The 6,000-nt window shown below is 51.1% G+C and overlaps 2 protein-coding genes across 14 annotated transcripts in view; one reads left to right on the top strand and one right to left on the bottom strand.

Moving 5' to 3' along the window:
• LOC100030849 (myotubularin-related protein 3) overlaps window positions 1-4,596 on the bottom strand; it is a 220,522-nt gene extending 215,926 nt beyond the window's left edge. For all 8 annotated transcript variants that reach the window (XR_008917276.1, XM_056821515.1, XM_056821516.1 and 5 more), the window contains exon 1: window positions 4,074-4,596. The gene's annotated coding sequence lies outside the window, so the exon portion shown is untranslated. The remainder of the gene's footprint in view (window positions 1-4,073) is intronic.
• Window positions 4,597-4,726: 130 nt separating this feature from the next.
• The window catches only part of ASCC2 (activating signal cointegrator 1 complex subunit 2), a 58,022-nt gene continuing 56,748 nt past the window's right edge, over window positions 4,727-6,000 (top strand). For 4 of the 6 annotated variants that reach the window (XM_016432542.2, XM_007490522.3, XM_056821522.1 and 1 more), the window contains exon 1: window positions 4,965-5,099. The gene's annotated coding sequence lies outside the window, so the exon portion shown is untranslated. Of the gene's footprint in view, window positions 4,866-4,964; window positions 5,100-6,000 lie in introns of those variants that run through there. The other 2 variants (XM_056821521.1, XM_056821524.1) reach the window with 1 other exon arrangement.

Below are 6,000 nucleotides of genomic sequence, written 5' to 3' on the forward strand. Positions count from 1 at the left end.
AGCCATTCTCCAATTGATAAATGGGCAAGGGACATGAACAGGCAGTTTTCAGCCAAAGAAATCAAAACTATTAATAAGCACATGAAAAAGTGTTCTAAATCTCTTATAATCAGAAAGATGCAAATCAAAACAACTCTGAGGTATCACCTCACACCTAGCAGATTGGCTAACATGACAGCTATGGAAAGTAATGAATGCTGGAGGGGATGTGGCAAAGTTGGGACATTAATGCATTGCTGGTGGAATTGTGAATTAATCCAACCATTCTGGAGGGCAATTTGGAACTATGTCCAAAGGGCAATAAAAGACTTTTGATCCAGCCATAGCACTGCTGGGTTTGTAGATAATATAGAGATAATAAGAGATATTAGAGATAATAAGGAAAAAGACCTGTACAAGAATATTCATAGCTGCGCTTTTTGTGGTGGCAAAAAAATGGAAAATGAGGGGATGCCCTTCAATTGGGGAATGGCTGAACAAACTGTGGTATCTGTTGGTGACGGAATACTATTGTGCTCAAAGGAATGATGAACTGGAAGAATTCCATGTGAACTGGAACAACCTCCAGGAAGTGATGCAGAGCAAAAGGAACAGAACCGGGAGAACATTGTACACAGAGACTGATACACTGTGGTACAATCAAACGTAATGGACTTCTCCATTAGTGGCGGTGTAATGTCCCTGAACAATCTACGGGTATCTAGGAGAAAAAACACTATCCACAAGCAGAGGATAAACTGTGGGAGTAAAAACACTGATGAAAAGCAACTGCTTGACTACAGAGGTTGAGGGGATATGACTGAGGAGAGACTCTAAATGAACACTCTAATGCAAATACCAACAACATGGAAATGGGTTCGAATCAAGGACACATGTAATACCCAGTGGAATCTCGCGTCGGCTATGGGAGAGGTGGTGGGAGGGGAGGAGGAAAAGAAAATGATCTTTGTTTCCAATGAATAATGTTTGGAAATGACCAAATAAAATAATGTTAAAAAAAAAAGAATGTCTCCATATCAAAAACTCACTCTCATATGAAGAAGGCAGCATTAAAAAAAGGTGAAAATCTCCCACCCTGGAGAACTTTAATTAAAGAGAATGCAAACACTGCCAAAAAAAGAGAGAGGGGAGCACTCTCCACTATTAAAGGTATCCAGAGCAGAAAGTTCAGAAGAATATCATCCTTGTAGCTCTTTTTCCAAGATGTGATACATGAAATGCCCCAATTCCTATCTTTACAAATACATTGTAATCCTTTACTGAACAGCTCACACTTGTTCCCCAGGGTTCTTGGAGTTACTGGCCACGGGACTTTTCCATCATGTTCATTCTCTCTAAAATAACCTTCCCACTCACTGACCAGCAGGTCAAGAAATGCCCCATTGCATTAATGCCGCAAAAGCTGCCATTCCTCCTGCCCAAACACTGCGAGCCACTACTAGCTTATACCAAGATTCCCACTAAGCACCACACCCTCTCCCAGCAAAGTCAGGGGTTTTGTCAAACAAAACACTGTCCTTGGACCAGACAGCTTGGGGAAATAAGTGAAGATGACCCAAATTTATTCACCCTTACCTTTCCCTTTCATATTGTCCTTCTCCAGAACAGAGTTCTCTGCTCTAAGCCCCATCCCTTCGTGGACCCAGATTATTAAGATCATCCAACCTCTTCATTTTACATAGGAGGATCAGAGAGGAATGGGCTAGTCCAGTAATTAACAGCCATTCAACAGCAGGGCTATGATTCAAGTCCAGCCCTTCCATTCAGAGACAATTCAATTGAACAGAGATTTCTTAATCACTTACTGAATTAGAGGCAATATGCAGTCTCATCTCTCCCTCCCCCCACCCAACAGATGGGTGTTTTTTTTTTTCTCAGGGAACCTTCATTTACCACATTCGCAGGGGAGAGGAAGACAGATTCCCCAAAACTGTCATGACCCTGCTGAAAAGATCTTATGAGCCATCATCTCCTTTAGGGCAGGGATAGGTCCTGGCTCTACACCTGACCTGTTGTATGATCTTAGCAAGCCACCTCCCTTCTCTAGGTGTTCATTTCCTCCCCAGTCAAAGGAGGATGTTGGCACTAATAATCTCAAAGGTCCCTCCCTGCTCTCACAAGGTCCAATTTCTATACCATTTGTCATTTTTGTAAGCACAATCCCTTGTAAACAGGGGGCACTTACATGTCTGCTGAACTGAATGAAGACCCAAGGCCTACTTATTAAGAGTATATAAATGATCTTGATGGTCCCTCCCTCTCAGCTCTAACAACATGCTAAAAGTCTCTAAGGTGTCCGGGGGCAGGGGGAACAAAAGGATTCTCAATCTCCTCCACCATTCCCTGAATGTGTTTAAGAGAGTGAGGGATTCCCTAGGGACAACACCCTGAGAGAGGCACAATGGGAAAAATCAGGGATGTGCAAGGTGTGAATCATGCCTGTGCCACTTTGGAGTTGTTAATAAATCTCTCATTAATCTCTTAATAAATCTGTTGAATCAGACAAGTCCCTTCTCTTCTCTAGGTCTTGATTCCTCATCTATACCATGGGAGGCTTATCAGTAATGATCTCTAAGGCCCCTTCTAGCTCTAACATTCTAAGAATCTATGAGGTATCTAAGGTGGGGGGAGGGAAAGCTGCTAGAGGCTCTAAGGGCCCTGTACCAACACCAAAGGGTAATAAAAAGAGGGAGGATCTCCCCAGGAACAACACCCAGAGAGAGCAGGGTGGGGCTGCACAGAATTCAGAACCAGAAGACCTGGGTTCCAATTCTTGTCCTGCCACCATCTAAGACAGTCATTTTCCAGATCAGTTTCACAAGTATTTATTATTCAACTCCGTAATTATAAAAAGATTCCATTTAAAATTAATCAAAAAGGCAGTTTATTTTGCAGTTTACAAGGCAGAATTCTAAGAACCCCTCAGTCTTGACATTCCATGTCTACCCAGATCCTGAATTGTCCTTTACCAAACACCAGGGGAGGGATGGAAGGGGGAAGAGGGTGTCTTTTTCACCCCCTCTAGGTCCGTTTCCTTCTCTTTAAAAGGAGGGGACACTTAGATACCTGATCTCTGTTCTTTCTAACTGTCTGACAATCTATATAGTCTTTCTCCAAAACCCTGACTCTTGGCCTGGCATACATGTCCCCATCTCTACAAGGAAGGAATTGGGGCTAGAATGAACCACTGAACCAGTCCCTACCCCAGCTCAGTCAGAATCCTCCCAGTCTTTATCTTGCCTTTTATCTTACATGTCACACTCCTAACCCTACACATTTTTTAGGGGGCACAACCCCTTCTCTAGGCCTCAACTTCCTTCCTCTTCTGTAAAATAAAGGGGTTGGACTTGCCAGAAGCCTGGACTAACCTATCTGACAATCTAGTAAGTCCAAGAAGACCCAAACCTGGCCCTCCTCACATGCCTCACCTCTCTGGGCCTCAGTGTCCACTTCAAAAAGACTGGTCTCTTTCCCTCCCAGCCACTCCCCCGCTTCCACAAGACCCTCCCCTCGGAGTGTGTTTCTCAGCCTTGAAGTCAAAGGTCCCTCCCCCCTCCAGCACCTACAATCTACAATCTGCCCCGCCCCTTCCCACACGCCCCAAGTAGGACCCCCACGAAGGAATGGAGAAGCAGCATCCTGGGGTCTCTCTTCAGGCTTAGATGATCTAGTGAGTCCTGGAAGAACCTCACTGGTCCCTTCCCGCACCTGCGCCTCCCCCGGCCTCTTTGAGGGACCCAGTGCCTCTCTCTGGGTCAGTTTCCCTGATTTATAACATAAAGGGATTGAACCAGCCTGACCTAGTCTGAGTCCATAAGAGGTGGGGGCTCCCTAATCCTTCGCACTCACCACGGGAAGCCCCTCCCTTGAGCCTCAGTTTCCCTTCAATTTCCTTCGGCCTGTTTCCTCCCAGCTTCGATTTCTCCCCAGGCTCCCTCGGTCTCGTTTTCCACTTCTCCCAAAGCCTCAGTTTCTCCGCGGTCATAGTTTTCCCGCCGCCCCCGGCCTCCATTTCTCCCCACCTCGGTCTCTTTCCCTCCCCCACCCCCCGCCCCGGCCTCAGTGACACTCACCAGGCCCCGAAGGCGGCAGCAGACAGTCGGACAGCTGAGACGGCGGCGGCAGGGACGGGGGCGGGGGCAGCAGGACATGGCCGAGCCCCCGCGGGCCGCGGCCTCGGCTCCTCCGCCCCCAGCCAAGGCCCCCTCCCCCTTTCTCCTCCCCCCCCCCTTCTCCGCCTCCTCCGCCCTCGCCGCTACGCTTGGGCCGCCGGGCCGCGGAGAGGGGGGCGGCCTGGGAGGGCGCCCCGGGGCCGGGCCGGGCCGGCGCGTGCGTGTCTCGGCCGCGGACTGCTCTGGCTCCGGCTCCGGCTGCGGCTGCGGCTGCGGCTGCGGCTATGGCTGCGGCTAGCGGCTGCGGCTGCGGCTCCGGCTCCGGCTCCGGCCCCGGTTCCTCCGCCGCCGCCACTCCGCCTCACCACCACAACAACATGGCGGCGGCGGCCACACAGAGCGCGCCCACGAGATGCCGGGCGGGGGCGCGCGCCAGCGCCAGCGCGAGCTCAGCCGAGCGAAGCCGAGCCGAGCCGAGCCGAGACCGAGGGCGGACTGGGGCGGGGCCACGGTCGCCACAGACACGCCCCCTCCGCCACCCGGCCCGCGGTGAGCCTCTTACTACACTGAGAAGAGAGAGCACGCGCCCGCGCCCGGAGCCTAGACGCCACGGACACGCCCCCAACCTCGGTCGCGTCAGGGAGAGCCCGAGGGACTCCGAGACCGAAAGGGGCTGGAGCTCTCCAGACACGCCCCCTCCGGAATGCCGTCACTGAGGGCAGAAGGAAGACAGCTAGACAAACCCTACTAGGGGTGAGGCCGTAGCTCTCAGACACACCCCTCCCCAGCTCCTCTCAGACAGGATCTGGAGTGCAGGCCACGCCATTTCCAGGTCTAGCTAGCACGGAACCACAGGGAAAGGATGCCCCGAAGGAAATGGCTGGAGCTTCTAGGTCATGCCCTCTCCGGCACTGGCCCGAGCGCTAAAGAAACCTCGAGCAGGGGGTGAGGCCAGAGCTCCGAGGCCACGCCCCCGCCAGGACCAAGGTGAGGGAGAGGCCTGACCGGCCATTAGGTGAGGACGTGCCTCTCGAACCTGGGCGTGTAGGCGGGACCTTTGCCCAGAGGACACGCCCCAATCCCTGCAGTGTGAGAGCTGACGCTCCTAGAATTGAGGAGATGACTTCAGCTCTTAGGTCACGCCCCTATCGAGCAAGCGCGGGAGAGGGCTGGAAAATACTGAAAGACATCTAGAAATAAAGGACTCTCCCATGATAGACGATGAAGAGGGTGGGGGCATGAGCTCCAAAGCCACGTCTCTACTTGGGGCCAAGGACTGCCAAAGAAGGTGGAGGAAGTGCTTCTCAGGAGGCGTGGCTTGGCCCCGCCTCCAGTCCATAAGCACTGATTTATTCAGCTCCCACTCTACCAGGCACTGTGCTAGAAAAGACAGAAGCCCAATCTCTCTGAATTCCAATGCCTTCCCTCTGTTAATGATTTCCTATTTATCCTGTATATAACTTATTTGTACATATTTGTCTGCACGCTTATCTCCCCGTGGATTGTAAGCTTCTCGAGGGCAGACTTCTTTTGTCTCTTTTTGTAGCTCCGGAGTTTAAAACAGTGCCTAGCACGTAGTGACTGCTTAATGTTTACTGATAGATTTATCTTCTGAAAGGCTCGCCATCTAATGGGGAAGAAAACCTACAATCAAGCTCTAGACAAGATAAATTAGAAATTCTCTAATGAGGGAAGTGACTCTCTAGTGAGGGAAGAGACTCACATGCCTCCCTAAGGTCTGCCCACTCCAGGGGAGGACCAGAAGAGTTGATGCCGAGGGGACAGAGCCTAAGCCTGGGAAAGGGTTAGGGGTCTAAAAGGCTTCAGAAGTGGGTGGGGCCTGAAGCGTTCTGACCACACCCCTGGGGGATCCCTAAGAGGTTGAGGG

The sequence above is a fragment of the Monodelphis domestica genome, chromosome 3 (genome assembly GCF_027887165.1).
Source record: "Monodelphis domestica isolate mMonDom1 chromosome 3, mMonDom1.pri, whole genome shotgun sequence".
In the NCBI taxonomy this organism is placed as follows: Eukaryota; Metazoa; Chordata; class Mammalia; order Didelphimorphia; family Didelphidae; genus Monodelphis; species Monodelphis domestica.